Source organism: Hordeum vulgare, chromosome 6H, assembly GCF_904849725.1.
Source record: "Hordeum vulgare subsp. vulgare chromosome 6H, MorexV3_pseudomolecules_assembly, whole genome shotgun sequence".
Lineage (NCBI taxonomy): Eukaryota > Viridiplantae > Streptophyta > Magnoliopsida > Poales > Poaceae > Hordeum > Hordeum vulgare.
This window is the reverse complement of record NC_058523.1, coordinates 341,567,162-341,592,259: the sequence shown is the minus strand read 5'-3', so window position 1 is coordinate 341,592,259 and position 25,098 is coordinate 341,567,162.

The window sequence follows — 25,098 nt, the reverse complement described above, 5'->3', positions numbered from 1 at the left end:
AGGCTTAGAAATCTTGGAGAAGTTCTCAACGAACCTTCTACAATAGCTTGCAAGCTCGATAAAGCTTCGAAGCTGCTTCACATTTTGCGGAAGCTCCCACTCAACAATGGCCTGCACCTTTGACGGATCAACTTTGATGCCCTCGGCAGAGATGATGTGCCCAAGATAGACGACTTCTTTCAATCAAAACTCACATTTGGAAGACTTGGCATAGAATTTGTGCTCTCTCAGCTTATCAAGCACCAGCCCGAGATGTTCTTCATGTTCTTCCTTAGTTTCCGAAAAGACCAGAATGTCGTCGAGATACAACAAGACGAACTCATTCTTGAACGGAGAGAATATGTAGTTCATCATTGGACAAAATGTCGGTGGAGCATTTTCCAGACCAAAAGACATGACCATATACTCATACGAGCCAAAACTTGTCTTGAAAGTAGTCTTCGGAATATCTTCTTCGCGAATGCGAATTTGATGATAGCCCATTCTGAGATCGATCTTGGAGAAGATCTTAGCACCCTTCAACTACTCGAACAACTCATTTATGTTTGGAAGTGTATACTTGTTTCTGATTGTCTTCTTGTTCAATGGACGATAATCGACACACAATCGGTCCGTGCCATCCTTCTTCTTGACAAACAGAACTCCACAGCCCCAAGGAGACGAGCTCGGTATGATCAGACCCAAACGCTCCTGCTCATCGAGTTGCCTCTTAAGTTCCGTCATCTCTTCTGGACCCAATTTGTACGGTCGTTTGCTCACAGGCTCAATACCTGGTTCAAGCTCAATAACAAATTCAACTTCTCGGTGCATAGGCATTCCTGGCAGCTCTTCTGGAAACACATCTTCATATTCGCAGACCACTGGGACTTGCGAAATAGGATTAATCTCGCCCTTTTCATTCAAAGAGAACTGACGGATTGTGTCATCGCGCGCCGCGGAGATAATCACGTCCTCTGAAGAGTGAGTAAGTTCACTTCTTTAGCTTCACAATCAATCGATGCCTTGTTCATGGCCAACCAGTCCATACCAAGGATCAAATCAATGTCGGAATTCCCCAAGACAATAGGAGACGCCAGAAAAGAATAACTACCCATCTTGAGAGAAACATCCGGAACAACCCAACGAGAACTCATAGGCATCCCGGGAGAAACAATGTCCAAAGACTTAGCCAACTCTTGAATAAGGAAATCATGCTTTGCCGCAAAAAGATATGACAAGAAAGAATGCGATGCACCAGAATCAAACAACACTTTAGGACGAATATCATTGACGAGGAGGTTAGCCATAATCACATCTGACGAGTTTTCTGCCTCAGCTGCATTCACCATGTTGACTCGAGCAGACCTGGGGTTGAACTTCACGATACCATTGCTTGGTGGTTTGCGTGGAGGTGGAGGCGGAAGACGGAGCTGAGAAGTGCACTTGTTGGCATAGTGACCCTTCAGCCCACACTTGTGACAAGTAACATCCGTTGGCTGACGGTACTGTGTCTGAGGAGGCCCTTTCTTCTGCTGCTGGAATCTCTGCTGAAAAGCTGGGTTGGGTGGGTGGGAAGAACCACGGCCACCTGAATGTTTGAACTGCTGCGTGTGTCGAGCAGGAGGAGGAGACACCCAATACTTCTGTTGCTTCTGAACCACCTGAGTTGAGGAAGACGAGCTGGAATCTCTGAAGCGCTTCTTAGAATTCTCCACCCTGAGCAAAGCTGCCTCAGCCCTGAGAGCTAAGTTGTAGAACTTATTGAACTCCTCGGGATCATGCAAAGCGAGAGCTAACTGCAAATCTTCTCTCAAACCACCTCTGAACTGATAAATCTTGCTCTTTTGATCACGGATATCCTCCAAGGCGTATCGGGCTAGCTCGTGGAAGACGACGTTGCACTTGTACACGTAGTTACCACCTTGCTTCAAGCGCCTGAACTTCTCACGCATTTCCTCCACAAAGCTGGACGGAATGTAGTGGGATCTGAAATCACTGAAAAACTCATCCCAAGTGATCACTCTAGCACCCCTGGAATCCTTCAACTGTTGCCACCAGATAGATGCTTGCCCCTTCAGCTGGAATGTTGCAGACTTGACAAAATCCTCAGGACGAACATTGCTGCATTCAAAGTGCTTGTTCATGTCGCGGATCCTATCCTCAGCATCAAACGGCTGGTCACAGGAAGTGAAAGTCTTCGGCTGATTTGACAGGAACTGACTCATATTAGCAAACTGATTTCCACCATGATTGAAGTTGCCTTGCTGCTGATTAGTCCTCTCTTGCAACAACTGTATCAGCATCTCAGTGTTTGCATTTGTAGCAGCCATCACCGCTTGCCAAGCCTCTGTAGGAGGAGGCAGCGGCAGAGGAGGATTCTCCGGAGGAGGAGGTGGTGGCTGCACATCCTCACGACCTGGATTCTCACGAGTTGGTGGAGCCATCCTGAAGACGGACAACACATTAGCCCACAGAATAAATTGAAGGTATAGCTGAATTAAAAAGGCAGGAATATCTGAACAGGAATATTAGCAATTGCACTCGAACAAAATAGTAAGAATGCTTCCTCAAAGTGATTGTCGACAAAATTTTGATTAAGACCACTTGCAAACAAGTATGAGCTAGAACTGCTCGGAACAAACATATGATCAAGATTGCATCTGGTATCTTCGTGGATAAGATCGCACGGGCTCGAATTTACAGTAGCCATCCTGTGCAAGGTAGTGCACATGACTTACGAAGTATCCCCGAGTCGTAGCAAGCTACAAGGACTCTTTAAGACACAACGAGAACCGTTGTAAGACGACCGTGAACAAACATACCCACTAAATGTCGAACCCCAACCTCACATCATGCATCTGTAGGAAGATTTCCCTATAAGTCACTACTTGATATCCCACCTATGAATTCCCGAAATATCTGGTCATGCAATCTGGTACACGGATACAAGGAGTAATATTCACACAACTCCGATACTAACCCGTCCACTGTATGACATCCTTCAACACATAACCAGAATCTCGGACCTTCATACAACAGACCCTCGTGATCACAAGATACAAAGTATGGCAGTACTCCCGAACAATCTGCACCAGTACTGGGGACATCAGGGTTATGTCGCCACTACTAGTACTGAAGCAATTACGAACATCCTTCGTTCTTAGATACTCAGAAATCTGAATGATGGTGATGTGCACAAGAATCCCCTGGAGCTCAACTCCCCAGAAGAAATCAAGGCAGACAGGAGGCACCAAGACAGAACTCCGTCACCTCGAAATCATATAGATTTCAAAAATACCCACGTGATCCTAAAAAATATTTTGAGCGAGAAGAGGATTAGAATTAAGATTTCCTAAGACAAGAACCTCACCAGAGCATGGAAAAGGAGAAAAAAGAATCCTACTCTCCGATATAACTAAGACTCAAAATATTTTACTAGACTCGCCTCGGCCAAGTACGATCACACAAAGGCTCCTATGGTTGTAAGGCTCTGATTACCAACTTGTAATGACTAAGATGCGGTCCTTCCCGATTTAGGGGACGAGGCCCCAAAATGGAAAGAAGCGCATCTAAGCGTTTCGCAAGAACGATAACATAGCACATACATAATAATAGAATGACAAATAGGGAATCGTTTTCCATCTCATAGATAATATCATAGTTTACAACACACATTTATTCAGACGAGGTAGTTCCGCTATAGACTACATAACATGAGAAAAGGCTATGCTACCCTGCATGCTTGCCCACGATCACGACCATGCCTCAGTCTTCTGGATAGTTCACGTACAGGCGGTCGTTCTCGTCATCGTACTGCCACGCCAGCTGCGTGCCATCGGGATCACCTGTGTCGGGCATACCTGTACCTGTTGGGGTGTTGAAGTAATCTGTGAGCCACAGGGACTTAGCAATCTATGACCTCGGTGCTAGAACTAGTCAAGTTATAAGGTAAGGAAGGTTCAGTGTTTGGGTTGCAGCATACTAAGCATTTATGGTGAGTAACTTACGTAGAACAAGTTAGTGAAGGTGGTCTATACTAGGGGACGAAGACTAGCTGATCATTAAGTGATCCTGAACACCTACTTACGTCAATCATAACCCCACCGTGTTCCCGATCGAAGAGAGGTCTTCGAAGGGGACAGTCACGGATACGCACACCGTTGGCAGTTTTATTAGATTAAGTTCAAGTTATCTATAACCGTATGTTAACAAATATTTCAGGTTGCCACATAACTGCGGGCACGGCTTTCTGAAAGATTAAACCATGCAGGGGTGCTCCAACTAGTCCATCACAAACGGTCATGGTCCGCAAAGTAATCCTCTATCACGAATCTCGTGATCTCGTCGGATTCCTTAGAGGAAAACCTCAACTCCGGGGAGAACCAAAGCTTCACCAGGATTCCTATACGCAATATATATCGCTAAGGTAAGACAAGACTAGCAGGACCTCCCGTCGTGTCGACGACCCCGATAAGAGCCGCGTCTCTCAGTCTCAGGACACGACGGATGGGTCACACTACGGGTTGTACCAAACCTCAGGTTGCCCTGTGGTGGCCCCATAATCTGCTCAATTTGGACCAACACTCATGAGGAGCACTGGCAAGGGTTGTTGATTAATTCCTCGGGGTAGCTATTCCCTATGCAGATTATTATTAAGTGATTAGCAGATTAAAACCAATGTTGGGTCCTCCCGGACAAGTCTTAACACTACACGATTTATCAAGGGGGTCCCCATAACAACCCCGAACGTGTTAGGAGCGATCAATTATGGAATCAAACACCGGTAGTCGGAAACTATGGCGGCAATAACGGAACAAAACACCCGGCAAAAGGCTAGGCCTTCCGTTATTTACCAAGTATATAGGTGCATAAATTAAATAACAGTTTTAACATAATGATATCAAAACTCATGTCATCACATGAGACATTGCACCTGCAACTAGCAATGCTAACATTAGAAGCAGAGCAAGCCTACTTAGCCATTCAATATTTGCTAGGAGGGGAAAGTGTTTGGGTTTCATGGCAATATCAGGAGGCAATTATTTCAATGGTATCCAGCAAGCATATGACGAAGGAAACGTGAATCTAGCATAACAAGACTAGAGATGGTATCAAGGTCACGTCATCTGGCATGTGATGTCTTCAGCTTGGAACTGCTCTTGTTCGTCCTGCACGTACTCTCCCGGATCCACGTACCCGCTCTCCAATCCCGGTGCTACCCAACATAAAAATAGAACCCAATGAACAACAACACCACATGATGCAACAAACACATGATGCATGAGATGAGAACGAACATGCATCTCTATTCTAGTCAGTTGCACATGCATGAGGAGAAAATACAAACTTCTGGGCAGAACTGCACTCTAAGCTATCTTGACATGAATGAGGATGACATGAACAGATGCATTGCGTGAAAACGATGCAAAAGCCTATAAAGAACGTTACAATCAGAGCTACGGGTCAACCGGAAACAACGAAACAAGAAATGGAGTCCTACGGATCAAATCCATCACAACACACTCCAGTGGCATACTTCTGGTATTCCTAGGTTGCCAAATCACAAAACAAACAAGTATAGATGGGGTGGTGCAACGAATCTCACCACACCATCTACTATGCACTCACAAGCATCGAAACATCAAAACTATACAATCTGTCATAAACAGCATCATAGCAGTTTGAGAGCTACATGCAAAGCACCTATAGCCACCCTAATGTGCCAAATAAGATATGTGGCAGAAGTTATTCAAAATCTCTACAAGCATGAGCAAAAAGATAATACAAAGAAGTTACACACAGAAAGATCTACAGCTGCTAAGTTGGATAAAAACATCAGTTTTCACGGACTTCGTGAAATTCTCAGATTCTCACTAGCTGATTATGCTCTGAAGCATTTTGACAGCACCCAACTCAATATCTATAGCAAGTCAAATGGAATGAAAATTGACAGCGAGCTAGACGAACACAAAAGCTCCAACTTCTCAGTTGATAGCAAGGGCTGATTCCCAACACATGAACTTTTGCAAGCACAACTACAGGAGAAGAAAATAACAGCAGTTTCTCAGACTTAGTGAAAATCACAAATTTTCACTAAGCTGAAATTTCAGCCACATGCCTACTTTGACTAAGCACAACTTGCACATATAAACACCTAAGCATGAAACAACAACACCATGCTGTAGAGGGGTTCACCCTCTACTGGCTCAACAAGGAATCATCCTCTTGGGCTCATCACATCACATGGAACCAACCTCCAAACATTGAACAAAACAGAAATATAACATTCCCAGAAAGTGTTCCAAAGTGGAATCTGATTCCACCATTGGATTCCTGGGATGATTCTACCCCAAAAACATATATAATACCTAGGCACTTGCATATAACAAATAGGAACAAACTTGAAAGGAAAATCTAGATGGAATCACATAGAGGTAAATAGTGCTTTATCACATGTGTCCCCACTAGTTCATCACCTCACAATTTACTTGCACACTCTCATCACTCCATTGGTGCACATAAGGGGTAGACCTCATGTTCATGTGCCTTAGCACACCACCACACACACACACATACATCAAGCACACATATATCAAGCACCTACACATGCTAGTTAAACACACACACTTACTTACACTCACAACATGCATTCCTACACCTACACATACAAGCTTGCCATAAGTGCTTATCACAGCACACCATGCCTTTGGCATGTGTGTGACACACACACATGCACACACACATGAATAACTACTCCTACCACAAAGTATGTGGGGGGAGGAACCCACACACACACACACAAGCTCATGGTTGCTTGCACCACACAAGCACTCTCCACATATATCAACTACACAACTCTTAGGTGATGCACCACACACATACACATCATGGGAGCTTTCTCACACACACACTTGCACTCAAATACCCTACACATGCATCACTAACACAAACTAACATACATGTATAACACACCACACTAGGTTCTAGGAACGGGAAAAAATCTAAACAAAATAAACGCCTACTAAATTGCTTCCCAAGCAAGGATTTGCATCACATAGTAGCAACAGCAGCAAGCAACACAAAGGAACAACAACAAAAAAAAAGGGTTAGAGGGGTTTCGAACCCATGACCTGCTGGGTCAACACCCAAGAGCATACCACTCTACTACTTGCCATCAGCTCAACAGAACAGAAGGCTTACACAGCATAATCTACCTCCCTGCGCTACTGTGCCCGAGAGAAAAAATAGCAAAAAAGGGGGTGATGCGGAACTCGAACCCACAGCCCCCTGATGCCACAAAACGCTCCTACCACTACGCTCTTGCTCCTGATCTTAACACATAAGAGGAGGTTGCACTATTGGGTACCCCTCTCTGCTCCTGCAACAGATTGGCGGCGGCCTGAACAGGGGACGACTGTCGAGGAAGCTACGGCCTAAATTGGTCAACAAATGCTTGAAGGGAGGAAGAGGGATCCACCAGGGATCCATTCCCTTGCCTACCGCAGCAGGAGGGATCCTGCCACGGCGGCGCCACTACGCACAACTAGGCGGCGGCTACGGCGACAGAGCGGCGGCGCTACGGCCCTAGGTTGCTACGCGCGAGGGGGAAACAGGAGAAGAGGACGAGCAGTGCATGTTGGAGTGCTCGGGGACGATTGGCTTCGTCGGAGAGGAAGAAGAGGTAGCAGCCACTGCGAGACCTGCAGCTGCTCCGGCGACGACGACGCGGAGGAGACGCCAGGGAGGATGATCGTCCTCACTAGCGTTTGGAATGGAACGGGGGTTGATTCCCCACCCTCGTGGACGGCTCGGGCTCGACGGAAACGCGCCGGCGACGAGGGGAGGGATGATGGAACACCGGCGCAACACTGACTCTGAACCTGCTCCTACAGATCTTACCTGAAGGGAGAGGGAGAGAGAGATGGAAGGGAGGTGGCGGCGCTAGGAGGGAGGATGCGGAACCCTAGACAGCAGGGCACGCACGCCGAGGTTATATAGGGGCCTCGACGTCCGTGAATCTCACGGCGTCGCTCACTCTCTCACTCGCGTGCCTGTTACTGACGGAAGAAACAGGGGAGGAAGAAGACGCCGTCAGAGAAGGGAGGAACGCGCGTGGGCTGCCGCTGGGGAGGAGAGGATAGGCCTCTGGAGGGGAAAGGAAGCCCATGATGGCGCCTGAAGGGAAAAGAAAACCCACTCGGGTTTTCTATTTCAAAATAAACAGAGACAAAATCAAAACACACATGCCACACCGTTGAAGCTAAAAAATAAAACAAAATGCTCCTGGTCATAAGGGAATTATGACCCATTTAAATAAAATATAAAAGGAATTTTTGGAGACTTTAAATATTTATAAAACAGAATTAATTGATCTGTTTTATGAATATTTTCACCACTAAAACAAAGTTCAAAACACTAAAATCATAGCATCACATCACATCACATTTCATACTAAAACATGAGCAATTTTGAAACAGAGATGGAGCAAGTGAAATTTGAGCTTGAAATAAATAGAGAGGAAGAAGTTTTGAAACCTAGTTGCAACCCAACATAGTTGCTCCCTACTTTCTAACCACACCCCACACCACTTCACATATCATCATCACATGTCACACCACATACATTGATCACAAGAACAACAAACAAAACAAAGAAGGCATGGATGAATGGATGCATGCATGCAAAAGGGAGAGATGACAAGGTAAGCATCACATCAAATACCACATGGAATATCACTCTGATTGCAAAGACATGATGGACCCACATACAAAAGGTTCCAAATAAGGCAAGTTACACACTTGGGGCATTACACCCACCCCTCCGGCTCCCAATGAGACCCGGTAGCAGGCGGGCCATACAAGTGACAAGACCCCTCGGCTAGTGGGGCCCCTGGCCGGCTAAGAATAGCCATTTCTACCCCATCACACACACACACACAAGAGAGAGAGAGAGAGTAAGCTAGCTCCTTCTCATTCATCATACAGCTCAAGGAGCAACCCTGTGGCCCAATCGGTTCCTCAGCCACACTAGCGCGACTTGGGGTGTTACCTCCCAAGAAGGGCACTGAACCTGGGTACATCATGTGTATCACACCTCTTGTTCCCGATCCCATTTTCGGAGCCCTCTGGCATCCTTTTGGACCCAACCACTCTCGATAAGCCACCCCATGGCATCTGCCGTGACAAAACCACGACAAAGACGGATATGGACGATAATGATACCGTCTACAAAGCTCGACTTCTTGCAAAGGGGTTTTCACAAGTTCAAGGAGTTGACAACAATGAGACTTTCTCACCCGTAGTGATGCTTAAATCCGTCAGAATCATGTTGGCAACAACTGCATTTTTTGATTATGTAATTTGGTAGATGGATGTCCAAACAACATTCCTTAATGGTTTCCTTAAGGAAGAGTTGTATTTGATGCAACCGAAGGTTTTGTCGATTCACAGAATGATGAGGAAGTATGCAAGCTCCAGCGATCCATTTATGGACTCGTGCAAGCATCTCGGAGTTGGAATCTTCACTTTGGTGAGGTGATCAAAGCGTTTGGGTTTATACAAGTTTTTGGACAAGCTTCTATTTACAAGAAAGTGAGTGGGAGCTCTATAGAGTTTCTAATATTATATGTGGATGACATATTTCTGATTGGAAACAATATAGAATTTTTTTAAAGTGTGAAGATATATTTGAACAAGAGTTTTTCAATGAAAGACCTTGGACAAGCTACTTACATATTAGGCATAAATATCTATAGGGATAGATCAAGCCGCTTAATTCGATTTTCACAAAGCACATACCTTGATAAAGTTTTGAAGAATTTCAAAATGGATCTGTCCAAGAAGGGATTCTTGCCGGTCCTACAAGGTGTGAAGTTGAGTAAGACTCAATGCCCAGAGACTACAGAGGATAGAGAGAAGATGAGTGTCATCCCCTATGCATTAGCCATATGTTCTATTTTGTATGTGATACTGTGCACAAGAGCAGATGTCAGCCTTCCATAAGTATGGACAGAAGGTTTCAAAGTGATCCACGAGTGGAACATTGGACATCGGTCAAGAATATCCTTAAGTACCTGAAAAGGACCAGGGAGGGTTTCTCGTTTATGGAGGTGATCAAGATCTCGTCGTAAAGGATTACGTCGACGCTAGCTTTGACATAGATCAAGATGACTATCAGTCTCCAACCGGATACGTATTTATTCTAAATGGTGGAGTGGTAAGCTGATGCACTTCTAAGCAAAGCATGGTAGCTGATTCCACATGTGAAGCGGAGTATATAGATGCTTCAGAAGTAGCAAAAGAAGGTGTCTGGATGAAGCAGTTCATGACGGATCTTGGAGTTGTGCCCAGTGCACTGGATCCAATGAATCTATTTTGTGACAACAGTGGTGCCATTGCTCTACACAAAAAAACAAGGTTTCACTAAAGGACCAGACACATAAAGCGTCGCTTCAACGCCATCCGTGATTATATCAAGGAGGAGGACATGAAAATTTGCAAAGTACATATGGATCTGAATGTTGCAGATCCTTTGACTAAACCTATTCCATGAGAAAAACATGATCAACACCAGAACTCTATGGGTGTTAGATTCATTACCATGTAATACAAGATTATTGACTCTAGTGCAAGTGGGAGTTTATTGGAAATATGCCCTAGAGCCAATAATAAAGTAGTTATTATCATATTTCCTTGTTCACGAGAATCAGTTATTATCCATGCTATAATGGTATTAGTTGGAAACTCAAATACATGTGTGGATACATAGACAACAAAGTGTCACTAGTATGCCTATGCTGGAGTAGCTCGTTGATCAAAGATGGCTAAGGTTTCCTAGCCATAGACACGAGTTGTCATTTGATAACGGGATCACATCAATAGGATAACGATGTGATGGACAAGACCCAAACTCTAAGCATAGCATTTTATCGTATCCAGTTTACTCATATTGCTTCGTGCATTGCAATATATCTGTTCCTATGACCATGAGATCATGCAACTCACTAACACCAGAGGAATGCCTTGTGTGTATCAAATGTCGCAACATAACTAGGTGACCAAAAAAATGCTCTACAGGTATCTCTGAGGCTGTCTGTGGAGTTGGCACGGATCGATACTGGGATTTGTCACTCCGTATGATGGAGAGGTATCTCGGGGCCCACTCGATAATACAACATCACAACAAGCTTGCAAGAAATTTGACTAAATAGTTAGTCACGGAATCTTGTATTATGGAACAAGTAAAGAGATTTGCCCGTAACGAGATTGAACTAGGTATGGAGATACCGATGATCGAACCTTGGGCAAGTAATATACCGATGGACAAAGGAAACTGCATACGGGATTAGCTAAATCCTTGACATCATTGGTTCGGCTGACATAGATATTCATAGAATATGTGGGAACCAATATGGACATCTAGGTGCCGCTATTGGTTATTGACTATAGAGGTGTGTCGGTCATGTTTGCATAGTTCTCGTACCCGCACGGTCTTCACACTTAATGTTCGGTGATGATTTGGTATTGTTGACTGATAATGTTGGTGGTCGAAGGTTGTTCATAGTCTCGGATAAGATTCCAGACATCACGAGGAGCTCCGGAATGGTCCATATATATATATAGGAAAGTGATATTTGGGTTTCGGAAACGTTTCGAGTGTTTTTGGTATTGTGCCGGGAGTGCAGAAAGGGTTCCGGGGGTCCACAGGGAGGGCCCCACCCACCCGAGGGGGGCACATGGGCCTAAGAGGTGCCGCACCGGCCCCTGGTGCCCTGGGAAACCGGCCCCAATAGGGCCCATGCGACCAAGGGTTAGTTGTCCACCTCCCTTGTTGGAGGTGGACTCCTCCCCACTTCGTCCAACCCTCCCTCCTTGGAGGAGGGGCCCAGGCTGAGCCCTACCTAACCTTTCCTCCTATAAATAAAGAGAGAGTGTGGAGGCCAACACACAATTGCTTGGCGGCACCATACCTATCTCTCTCGTAGTAATTCCCACTGTTGTGATTAAGGCATCGCTTGGCGAAGTCCCGATGAGATTCCACCACCACCATCATCACCACACCGTCGTGCTACCAGAGAGCTCAGCTACTACTTCATCCTCGCTTGGTGGATAGAGGAAGTGCCATCCGTTTGGCACTTGATCAGGACGTTCGTGATTGGATCACGGGACGGACCGTGATTGGATTGCGAAGCCGTTCGACTACATGAACCACGTTTCTTAACGCTTTCGCTTAGCGATCTACAAGGGTATGTAGATGCACTTCGCCTCTCATAGATGTTGATCTCCATAGACTGATCTTGGTAAGCGTAGAAATTTTTTGTTTCCCATGTGATGTTCCCTAACAATTGGATGGCTCCACTTTCTTGAGTATCAGGTCCATACCATAGGTTTCACTGTCGTATGTCGTGACCAGTATAAAGGAGTACGACCTTATAATGGGAGCATCTCGGGACTTGAGGGACTTTGTTTGTAACAGAAAATTATTGTCCATGACAAGCTCTCCTTTAACTTATTCCCATATGCTAGGGCACATGCTTCGAGAGTGTTGTTCAACATTCTGCTTTCTCATTCTGTTGATATATTCATGTTGATAGTGTTGGAAATATGCCCTAGAGGCAATAATAAAGTAGTTATTATTATATTTGTTATTTCAAGATAATCATTTATTATCCATGCTATAACTGTATTGAATGGAAACATAAATGCATGTGTGGATATGTAGACAAAACTGTGTCCCTAGTGAGTCTCTAGTTGACTAGCCTGCTTATCAAGGATGGTTAAGGATTGCTAGCCATAGAAAAGTGTTGTCACTTGATGATGGGATCACATCATTAGGAGAATGATGTGATGGACAAGACCCAAAATATAAACGTACCATATGATCATGTCATTTTGTTGATATTGTTTTCTGCATGTCAAGTATTCATTCCTATGACCATGAGATCATGTGACTCACTGACACCGAAGGAATGCCTTGTGTGTATCAAGCATCGCAACATTACTGCGTGACTATAAAGGTACTCTACAGGCATCTCTGAAGGTGTCGGTTGAGTTAGCATGGATCAAGACTGGGATTTGTCACTCCGTGTGACAAAGAGGTATCTCGGGGCCCACTCGGTAATACAACATCATATAGAAGCCTTGCAAGCAATGTGACTAAAGAGTTAGTCACGAGATCTTGTATGACGGAACGAGTAAAGAGACTTGCCGGTAACGAGGTTGAAATAGGTATGGAGATATCGATGATAGAATCTCGGGCAAGTAACATACTAAAGGACAAAGGGAATGGTATACGGGATTATATGAATCCTTGACATAGAGGTTCAACCGATAAGGTCTTCGTAGAATTTGTAGGATCCAATATGGACATCCAGGTCCCACTATTGGATATTGACCGAAGAGTGTCTCATGTCATGTCTGCATAGTTCTCGAACCCGCAGGGTCTGCACACTTAAGGTTCGGTGATGTTTCGGTATAGTTGAGTTATAGGTGCTGGTGACCGAAGTTTTATCGGAGTCCTGGATGAGATCCCGGACCTCACGAGGAGTTCTGAATGGTCCGGAAACAAAGATTGGTATATAGGAACTTGGTATTTGGATTCCGGAAGGATTTCGGGCATTACCCGTAGTGTACCGGGAGTGGCGAATGGGTACCGGGGGCCCACCAGGTGGGCCCACCACTCCCCAAGAGGGCCACATGGCCTTGATGGTGGCGCAACAACCCTTGATGGGCTGACTAGTCAAGCAAATAAAGCCTATGAGGTAAAAAGTGGAAAAAACAAAAGAGGTGGACAACTTGAGGAGGAGTCCTACTCCAAGTAGGATTGGAAGTTTGAGGATTTTTGAGACACAATTTCAGCCACGTGCTACCCTCTCCTCTAGTTTGTAGTTTTTCCTCTAGATTGGATTTCTGCGGCGCTTAGGCGAAGCCCTGCAAGAATAGATCACCACCATCACCGGCGCACCATCACGCTACCAGAGAACTCATATACTTCCCCGTCTCTCTTGTTGTATCAAGAAGTTGGAGATCGTCATCGAGTTGTACGTGTGCTGAACGCGCAGGTGCCGTCCGTTCGGTGCTCGATCGGGACGGATCGTGGGACGGCGGCGATTTGGATCTCGAAGACGTTCCACTACATCAACCGCATTTCTTAATGCTTCCCACTTAGTGGTTTACAAGGGTATGTGGATCCAATCTCCCTCTCGTAGATGATCATCACCATGATAGGTCTTTGTGTTCGTAGGAATTTTTTCGTTTCCCATGCAACGTTCCCCAACAGTGGCATCATGAGCTAGGTTCATGCGTAGATGAAATGATGAGTAGAACACCAAAGAGTTTGTGGGTGTTGATGTTGAATTTGCAGCCCTCCTTAGTATTTTCTTGATTCGGCAGTATTGTTGGATTGAAGCGGCCCGAACCAACCTTACTCGTACGCTTACGAGAGACCGGTTTCATTCACTAACATGCAACTTGTTACTTAAAGATGACTGGCGGGTGTCTGTTTCTTCAACTTTAGTTGAATTGGATTTGACCGAGGCGGTCCTTGGAGAAGGTTAAATAGCAATTTTCATATCACCGTTGTGGCTTTGCGCAAGTAAGATGCGATCATACTAGATACCCATAGCAGCCACGTAAAACATGCAACAACAAATTAGAGGACGTCTAACTTGTTTTTGTAGGGTATGCATGTGATGTGCTAAGGCCAAAGACATGATGTGATATATTGGATGTATGAGATGATCATGTTGTAATAGTTAAATATCGACTTGCACGTCGATGCTACAGCAACCGGCAGGAGCCATAAGGTTGTCTTTAAACTAAAGTTTGTGCTTGAAGATGTGTTTACTATATTGCTAGGTAGTAGCTTTAGTAGCAATAGCATAGATAGCACGACAACCTCGATGGCGAAACAATGATGGCGATCATGATGATGGAGATCATGGTGTGGCGCCGGTGACGATGAAGATCATGCCGGTGCTTTGGTGATGGAGATCAAGAAGCACAAGATCATGGCCATATCATGTCGCTTATGATTTGCATGTGATGTTAATCCTTTTATGCTCCTTATTTTTCTTAGAACGACGGTATCTTTATAAGGTGATCCCTCACTAAAATTTCAAGATAATATTGTGTTCTCCCCTACTATGCACCGTTGCGACAGTTCGTCGTTTCGAGACACCATGTGATGATCGGGTGTGCTAGACTCAACGTTCACATACAACGGGTGCAAAAACAGTTGCACACACGGAACACTCGGTTAAACTTGACGAGCCTAGCATGTATAGACATGGCGTCGGAACACAAGAGACCAAAAGGTCGAGCATGAATCATATAGTAGATATGATCAACATGGAGATGTTCACCACTGAACCTACACTCAACTCACGTGTTGATTAGACTTTATTTAGTGAATTTGATCATGCGACACTCGAATAACTAGAGGGATGTCTATTTGAGTGGGATTTTATAAGTAATATGATTAGCTAAACTCAATTGTCTAGAACATAGTCTAAGTAATATTTGCTAAATTTTATATTGTAGATCAATGGCTCGCGCAGTAGCAACCCTAAATTTCAATACGTTCCTAGAGAAAGCTAAGCTGAAAGATGATGGTAGCAACTTTGTAGACTGGGCTCAAAATATGAGGCTTATCCTCCAAGCTGGGCAAAATAATTATGTCCTTGATGCAGCGCTAGGAGATGAACCACCCGCTACGGATGACCAATATGTTTTGAACGCTTGGCAAGCTCGAAAGGATGACTACTCACTAGTTCAATGTGCAGTTTTGTATGGCTTAGAATCGGGACTTCGAAGACATTTCGAACATCATGAAGCATATGAGATGTTATAGGAGTTGATGTTTATCTTCGAGAAGAATGCCCGGATTGAGAGGTATGAGACCTACAATAAATTCTATGATTGCAAAATGGAGGAGAATTTGTCTGTCAATGAACATGTGCTCAAAATGTGTGGTTACTCAAACCGTCTAGCTGAGTTGGGGATCACTCTCCCACAAGAAGCTATCACTAACAGAATTCTTCAATCACTAACAGAATTCTTCAATCACTACCACCTAGCTACAAGAGCTTTGTGTTGAACTATAACATGCAAGGGATGAATAAGACACCCGGTGAGTTACTTGCGATGCTGAAAGTCGCTGAGTCAGAAATCCAGAAAGAACATCAAGTGTTGATGGTCAATAAGACCACTAGTTTCAAGAAAAACGGCAAAGGAAAGAAGGGTAACTCCAAGAAGAGTGGCAAACCCGTTGCCCCTCCGACGAAGAAACCCAAGGCTGGGCCTAAGACGAAGATTGGGTGCTATTATTGCAAGGGGACTGGTCACTTGAAGTGCAACTGCCCCAAGTATCTGGCCGATAAGAAGGCGGCCAACGCCAAACAAGGTATATATGATATACATCACTACTGGAATCTGCTAGTTTTCCGACAGCCGGAGTTGACGGCAAAGAACAGTTTAACTGATGGCAAAGGCTTTGCCGTCAGTCTGCTATCGGCAAAGGTATCGACCAAGATTTTATCGGCAATCACCTTCTTTGCCGACAGCCGGAGCTCGACCGACGGCAAAGACTTTGCCATCAGCTTTCTGGCACGGGCTGACGGCAAAGAGCAGTGGCGGCAACGGCGCAGGCCGAGCTCCGTTAGAAGGTTAACGGCAGGCTTTGCCCACAGCCGTAGCAAAGCTGACGGCAAAGCCTCCCCTCTTTGCCCACAGCCGTAGCAGAGCTTACGGCAAAGCCGAAACCCCTGGGTCCCCTTGGCCGCCTCTTTGCCGACAGCTGGAGCCCAGCTGACGGCAAAGCCTACCCCTGGGTCCCCTTGGCCGCCTCTTTGCCGACAGCTGGAGCCCAGCTGACGGCAAAGCCAAAAATTTGGTATTCCTAGAGTTGCCAGAATACACAGGCTGCCGCCACGTGTCTTCTTTGCCGCCAGTCCACCGACGGCAGAGCCTTTGTCGTCAGTAAGCTGTAGGCAAAGACCCTCTCTGCTTTTTTTTCATATTTTTTTTCTGTTAATTCCCTGCATTTGCAATACAAACAGCAACATATATATATTGAATCTGCCCCTAAACAGCACCACAAGTGCATCACAAAGTGCAAACAACACAACACAAGTGCAAACAGCACGAATATATGTCATTAAAGTGCAAACAAGATCACAAAGTATTACAAAGCATCACAAGTGCATCCACAAATACAATTGCATTACAAAGTTCATCTAGGACTACACAAGTGCATTACAAAGTCTCGAGCATCCATCCATATGCCATGCTGCTTTATCAAAATCTGCATAATGAGAAAGAATTTAGAAGAAGAATACAATAAGAAAGAAGTTCTCTAAATTAAGCTAAGAAATTAGAAGAAGAAGTGGAAGAAGAAGAAGAAGAAGAAGATAGAGAAAAAGAAAGAAGAGAAGTTATCTTTTTCTCCTCTTTCTTCTTCTCTTATTTCTTCATCTCTTGTTTGTTCTTCTCTTCTGGTTTCTTTTAAAACTTTCTAAACTAATTATGTCATTTTTGAGCTCTAATATCAACTACAATTTACTAAGCTAACTAAACCATGGCTAATATCAACTAGAATTTACTAAGCTAACGAAAGCCTGGCATAATCTAAGTTGATCTAAACAATAAGAAGAATAAGAAGGAGAGGAATAACTTACCGAATGCCAAGAAACGAAGGAGAAGCTGCATCTCCGTTGGTCGCTGGGTTGCTAGGGCTCTCACCAGGAGAAGTAAAGGGATCGTGGGATTCAACTCTTGAATGATGCTGCAACAAGGCAAGAGTTAAAATATGTGGTTAGCACGGCGACAAACAATGGTATAAAACCGTGCAAGGTTGGTCATTGAAAGGGAACTCACCGATCCCGCTAGAGAAGGCATCGGCGGAGGGGGCGGCAAACCTTGCTTCTCACACATTGCGTGCAAATTAGTTTTTGAGCAGTCAAAGAAATAGCCTTGTTGCGTCTCACACATATCATTGCTTCTCACAAAACTGACTTACCGCAACGAAGTCGTGCATGGCCTTCGCATGGGCATTATTGCGTGCCCTCTCCTCGTCAAGCAACCTCTACGTATTCCGGTCCCTCTCCTCCAACAAGAGCCTGGTGGCCGCCCTCTCCTTCATAAGTGCGGCCTGCAACCACTCCTCAAAAGGAATTTTCATCATCCATCGAGGGACAAAAGAACGAAAGAAATAATGAAGAAAACTAACCTCGATGGCAAGATCAACTGGCCTCGCGCGTTGCCGTATTGCAGGAGAAGAGCTCGTTTGCCTCGACTTGATCTGAGATAGAGTCTCATGATAGGGACGAAGCCATCACACATGGCCAGCATGCCATGACTCTTACCGCCACCAGAGATCATTAACGCCTCTGGATCGATAGGATTCTGGCTCGGCTGAAAGTCAGGCCCGCACAGCTGTTTGACCACCTCAGAATAAGACATCATCTTGTTGTAGGCGGACAGGCTTGTGTACGCCGACGGCCCGTCCCCCTCAGAATATCCCTTCGTCGTCTTGTACGAGCCCTTATGGGCCATGCTAAACGCAGCGTATCCCTCAGGCTCGGGCTGGTTATTGTGTTTGGCCTACACGAAAAGACAAAGAATTAGTACAACAAAAATCATGAACGAACGAATTATTGATGAAACAAAACAAGGCACACATACCCATTTTTTGGCGTATTGCTTGATGTTGGCATTGCCTTGGTGGTGTGGCACACCAACCAATTGGGCACGGCGGTCCTTGGCCATAGTGTGGGTGCTCAACCAAGCCTCTGTGCACCACCTATCCGCTATCATCTCCCAACAATCCATCTTATCGGCCAACCATCTCGGGGGCACCTATGAATGTAAGTTAATGAAGAATGAAACTAAGTATTATAACTAAATAGACCTAACTAGCCCTAAGAATTGATCTTCGGAATAGACCTAACTAGCCCTAGCTACATAGTATCCACATATAAAACAATATAAATTATCAATTCATCAAGTATGTTAAATTAATTATGGCCATTTTTTAATCATGGTTAATACATTAGGATGCACGGCATGCACACCTACCAGCTACTAGGTAAAGATGGGTCCTAATCCCACCCGAGTATGTGTAGATTGGATCATTTCCCACTGCTCTGCTCCCGACCCAACGCAAAATTTCGGCAGCACCTCCCCGCTGTTCTCCTGATACACGTCTCGGCAACTAACCGAGAGGATGTGTACCCGGAGAACAACAAGGAGGAGCATTCGAAACTCTGCATGGGATCCGGAGCAAAGCGTGGGAAACGACCCAATCTACACATACCCGGGCTGTCCATGGATAACGTTGGACAATTCGAAAGAATCACCGTTATAAATATGCAAATGCATGCATATTTATGACAGGAACCCTTTCGAACGGGAGATGCATATTGGTTACGCAACACCTTTGCATTTTAATACTAAAAATACCGAGCTAGATAGTGTCATCAGCACGAAGGCCGGAACAGAGCAAAATAAAGGGGGTGGAGGAGGAGTTAACAAATGTGCTCACTTTCGAATGCAGGGGAGGTCGTCGAAAACCAATCCCTCGCGGAGAAGCTACTGCACATTTAAATGCACTCAATCAACACAAATACGCACTCGCGGTAATTAAGATAACTAATACTAACATCTATTATTAATAATTTATTATTCAAGTTTTGTTACTCTTCTCTTCTTCTATTTCTTTTCTTCTTATTATTTTCTTTCTATTGCACTTACTAACTAATACTAACTAATGCTAACTAATACTAACTAATGCTAACTAATACTAACTAATGCTAATACTAACTATTGCTAACTAATACTAATACTTACATGTACTAACATGTATTGCTAACTAAATCTAACTAAAAATCTAACTAAAGCTAATACTAAGTAATGCTAACTAATACTAATACTTACATGTACTAACGTGTATTGCTAACTAAATCTAACTAAAAATCTAACTAAAGCTAATACTAACTAATTCTAACTAAGGCTTCCATTTCAAACGTTTCATAGGATCTAAGAGGCCCTAACATAGAAAAAATAAACTAAAAAAAAGGGGGAGCAGGAGCTCACCGGCGAGTCCACCGACGGCTGGCGCGGGGCGGCTCAGGGCGGGGCGGGTGAGGGGCGGCGCAGGGCGGGGGCCGCGGGGAGGCGCAGGGCGGGGCGGGAGCGGGGCGGCGCGGGATGGGGCGGGCGCGGGGCGGCGCCGGCGAGCAGGGCGGCGCGGGGCGGCGCACGGCGGGGCGGGGCGGCGCAGGGCGGGTCGGGAGAGCAGGGTGGGAGAGGTACGTGAGAGAGGGAAGAGGTCGTGGCACGGGGGGATAAGGTGTTAGTCTTTGCCCTCAGCCAGCTGTCGGCAAAGACAGCCGTTAGTCTTTGCCCTCAGCTGGCTGTCGGCAAAGACGGCCCCCGTTAAGCACTGGTCGAGGCGGCGACCGGGTTAGCCCCCTATGCCGTCAGCCTTCCTATGCCGACAGCTTTTTTGTCCTTTGCCGTCAGCTGGCTACCGGCTTAGATAAAGCGGACGGCATAGATTTTCTTTGCCGTCAGCCCCTCCTATTTTGGCTGAGGGCAAAGTCTCTTTGCTGTCAGCCCCGTGAAATTGTTGACGGCAAAGCTTAAAGCTGTCGGCAAATTTTGTTTTTTCAGTAGTGCATGTTATTGATGTGTACTTCACCAACTCTCGTAGTAGTGCCTGGGTATTCGATACTGGTTCTGTTGCTCACATTTGCAACTCGAAACAGGAACTGCGGAATAAACGAAGGCTGGTGAAGGATGAAGTGACGATGCGCATGAGAAATGGTTCCAAGGTTGATGCGATCGCCATCGGCACGGTCTCACTTCAGTTACCATCGGGATTAGTTATGAACTTAAATAATTGTTATTAAGTGCTTGCATTGAGCATGAACATTATATCTAGATCTTCTTTGTTGTGTGACGGTTACTCATTTAAGTCTGAGACTAATGGTTGTTCTATTTATATGAGTAATATCTTTTATGGTCATTCACCCAATTTGAGGTGTTTGTTCATATTGAATCTCGATTGTGATGACACTCATATCCATAACTTTGAGACCAAAAGATGTAGAGTTAACATTGATAACTCCACTTTCTTCTAGCACTGCCGCTTAGGTCATATTGGTGTTAAGCGCATGAATAAACTCCATGCCGATGGACTTTTGGAGTCACTTGATTTCGAATCACTTGACACATGTGAACCATGCCTCATGGGCAAGATGACTAAGACTCCGTTCTCTAGAACAATGGAGCGTGCAAGTGACTTATTAGAGATCAAACATACTGATGTGTGCGGACCAATGAGCATAGAGGCGCGCGGCAGATATCGTTCTTTTCTCACCTTTACTGACGATTTGTGTAGGTATGGCTATGTCTACTTGAATAAGCACAAGTCTGAAACGTTTGAAAAGTTTAAGAAATTTCATAGTGAATTTGAAAATCATCGTAGGAAGAAAATCAAGTTCCTTCGATGTGATCAAGGAGGAGAGTATCTGAGTTACGAGTTTGGTGCTCACTTAAGACAATGTGGAATTGTTTCACAGTTGACACCGCCTGGAACACAACAGCGTAATGGTATGTCCGAACATTGTAATCGTACTTTATTAGATATGGTGCGATCTATGATGTCTCTTACCGATTTGCCACTATCGTTTTGGGGCTATGCATTAGAGACAGCTGCATTCACTTTAAATAGGGAACCATCAAAATCCATTGAGACGACACCATATGAGCTATGGTATGGCAAGAAGCCAAAGTCATGTTTATTAAAGTTTGGGGATGTGATGCCCATGTCAAAAATCTTCAGCCTGAAAAGATGGAACCCAAAGCGGAAAAGTGTGTCTTCATAGGTTGCCCAAAAGAGATAGTTGGGTATACCTTCAATGTCAGATCCGAGGGTAAAGTGTTTGTCGCTAAGAATGGAGCTTTTCTTGAGAAAGACTTTCTCTCGAAAGAATTGAGTGGGAGGAAGATAGAACTTGATGAGGTTACAGAACCTGTGCTTCAACAAGATGGTGGCCCAGGGCAGAAAGAAATTTATGTCGCGGCAACACTAGTTGAAGAGGAAGCTAATGATGATGATCATGAAGCTTCAGATCAAGTTACTGTCAAACCTCGCAGGTCGACAAGAGCACATACTGCTCCTTAGTGGTACGGGAATCCTCTCTTGTCTATCATGTTGTTAGACAACAATGAGCCTGCGAATTATGAAGAAGCAATGGTGGGCACGGATTCCAACAGATGGTTAGAAGCTGTGAAATCCAAGATAGGATCTATGTATGAAAACAAAGTGTGAACTTTGGAAGTATTACCTGAAGGTCGCAAGGTTATTCAGAACAAATGGATCTTTAAGAAGAAGATGGACGCGGACGGTAATGTGACTGTTTATAAAGCTCGACTTGTGGCAAAGGGTTTTTCACAAGTTCAAGGAGTTGACTACGATGAGACATTCTGACCCGTAGCGATGCTTAAGTCTGTCTCAATCATGTTAGCAATAGCTGCATTTTTCGATTATGAAATCTGGCAGATGGATGTCAAAACGCCGTTCCTTAATGGGTTTCTTAAGAAAGAGTTGTGTATGATACAACCTGAATGTTTTGTCGATCCAGAGAATGCTTACGAGGTATGCAAGCTCCAGGGATCCATTTATGGACTGGTGCAAGCATCTCGGAGTTGGAATCAGCGCTTTGATGAGGTGATCAAGGCGTTTGGGTTTATACAAATTTTTGGAGAAGCTTGTATTTACAAGAAAGTGAGTGGGAGCTCTATACCATTTATAATGTTTAATGTGGATGACATATTGCTGATTGGATACAATGTGGAGTTTTTGGAAAGTGTAAATGATTACTTGAATAAAAGTTCTTCAATGAAAGACCTAGGAGAAGCTGCTTACATATTGGGCATAAAGATCTATAGAGATAGGTCGAGGCGCCTAATATCTCTTTCACAATGCACATACTTTGATAAAGTTTTGAAGAAGTTCAAAATGGAACAATCCAAGAAGGGGTTCTTGCCTGTGTTACAAGTTATAAAGTTGAGTAAGACTCAATGTCCAGTTACTTCAGAAGATAGATAAAAGATGAGTGTCGTCCCCTATGCTTCAGCCATATGGTCTCTCATGTATGCATGATGTGCACAAGACTGGATATCAGCCTGGCCATAAGTATGGCAGGCAGGTTCCAAAGTGATCCAGGAGTGGAACACTGTGCGGTGGTCAAGAATATTCTGAAGTACTTGAAAAGGACTAAAGAAATGCTTCTCGTTTATGGGGGTGACGAAGAGCTCGTCGTAAAAGGTTACGTCGATGCAAGCTTTGACACTGATCCGGATAACTCTAAATCACAAATGGGATACGTATTTGTTCCTAACGGGGGTGCGGTAAGCTGGTGCAGTTCCAAGCAAAGCGTCGTAGGTGATTCTACTTGCGAAGCGGAGTACATAGTTGCCTCAGAGGTGGCCAAGGAGGGTGTTTGGATGAAGCAGTTCATGTCAGATCTTGGAGTAGTGCCGAGTGCACTGGATCCAATCAATTTGTTCTATGACAACACTGGTGTCATTTCTCTAGCCAAGGAACCAAGGTTTCACAAGAGGACCAGACACATAAAGCGACGCTTCAACGCCGTCCGCGATTACATCGAGGAATACATAAATATTTGCAAAGTACACAAGGACCTGAATGTTGCAGATCCGCTGACTGAACCTCTACCACGAGCAAAGCATGAACAACACCAGAACTGTATGGGTGTTAGATTCATTACATTATAAATCACATGAAGATGTGAGGCTAGATTATTGACTCTAGTGCAAGTGTGAGACTGTTGGAAATATACCCTAGAGGCAATAATAAAGTAGTTATTAATATATTTCCTGTTTCAAGATAATCGTTTATTATCCATGTTATAACTGTATATAATGGAAACATAAATGCATGTGTGGATATATAGACAAAACTGTCTCCCTACTCAGTCCCTAGTTGACTATCTTGTTGATCAAGGATGGTTAAGGTTTCCTAGGTATAGACAAGTGGTGTCACTTGATGACGGGATAACATCATTAGGAGAATGATGTGATGGACAAGACCCAAACTATAAACGTAGCATCTGATCGTCTCATTTTGTTGCTATTGTTTTCTGCATGTCAAGTATTCATTCCTATGGCCATGAGATCATGTGACTCACTAACACCGGAGGAATGCCTTGTGTGTATCAAGCATTGCAACATAACTAGGTCACTATAAAGATGCTCTACAGGTATCTCTGAGGTTGTGTGTGGAGTTGGCATGGATCAATATTGGGATTTGTCACTCCGTATGATGGAGAGGTATCTTGGGGCCCACTCGGTAATACAACATCACAAAAAGCTTGCAAGAAATGTGACTAAGCAGTTCGTCACGGAATCTTGTATTACAGAACGAGTAAAGAGACTTGCCGGTAACGAGATTGAACTAGGTATGGAGATACCGATGATGGAATCTCGGGCAAGTAATATACCGATGGACAAAGGGAACTGCATACGGGATTAGCTAAATCCTTGACATCATTGAGCAATCCTTAAAAGGAAATTCTTGTCCATGACAGGCTCTCCTTTAACTTATTCCCATATGCTAGGGCCCATGCTTCGAGAGTGTTGTTCAACATTCTGCTTTCTCATTCTGTTGATATATCCATGTGGATAGTGTTGGAAATATGCCCTAGAAGCAATAATAAAGTAGTTATTATTATATTTCCTGTTTCAAGATAATCGTTTATTATCCATGCTATAACTGTATTGAATGGAAACATAAATGCATGTGTCGATATATAGACAAAACTGTGTCCCTAGTGAGTCTCTAGTTGACTGGCCTGTTGATCAAGGATGGTTAAGGTTTCCTAACCATAGACAAGTGTTGTAACTTGATGATGAGATCACATCATTAGGAGAATGATGTGATGGACAAGACCCAAACAATAAACGTAGCATATGATCGTCTCATTTTGTTGCTATTGTTTTCAGCATGTCAAGTATTCATTCCTATGACCATGAGATCATGTGACTCACTGACATTGGAGGAATGCCTTGTGTGTATCAAACGTCGCAACGTTAC